Here is a 218-nt window from a genome sequence, read left to right as displayed (position 1 = left end):
TCGAACACCAATAAGCGGCAATGAAGCACAACCTTCGCTTTAGTCCATTCACTCTCTATGTGTGGAAAAGGGTTTAGGATTCACTCTTTCGAGCTGAACACATGACAACCCAATACCCCCAGACCAACGATTCAGTACTTTTGATTTTAAAACCTCTCTCTCGAGCAAGCGAAAAACACGAAGTTAAGATTGTATTTGCAAATACAACCCATTAAATT

The sequence above is a fragment of the Solanum tuberosum genome, unplaced genomic scaffold (assembly GCF_000226075.1).
Source record: "Solanum tuberosum cultivar DM 1-3 516 R44 unplaced genomic scaffold, SolTub_3.0 scf00014, whole genome shotgun sequence".
Taxonomy (NCBI): Eukaryota; Viridiplantae; Streptophyta; class Magnoliopsida; order Solanales; family Solanaceae; genus Solanum; species Solanum tuberosum.
Note: the sequence above shows the minus strand (reverse complement) of the source record.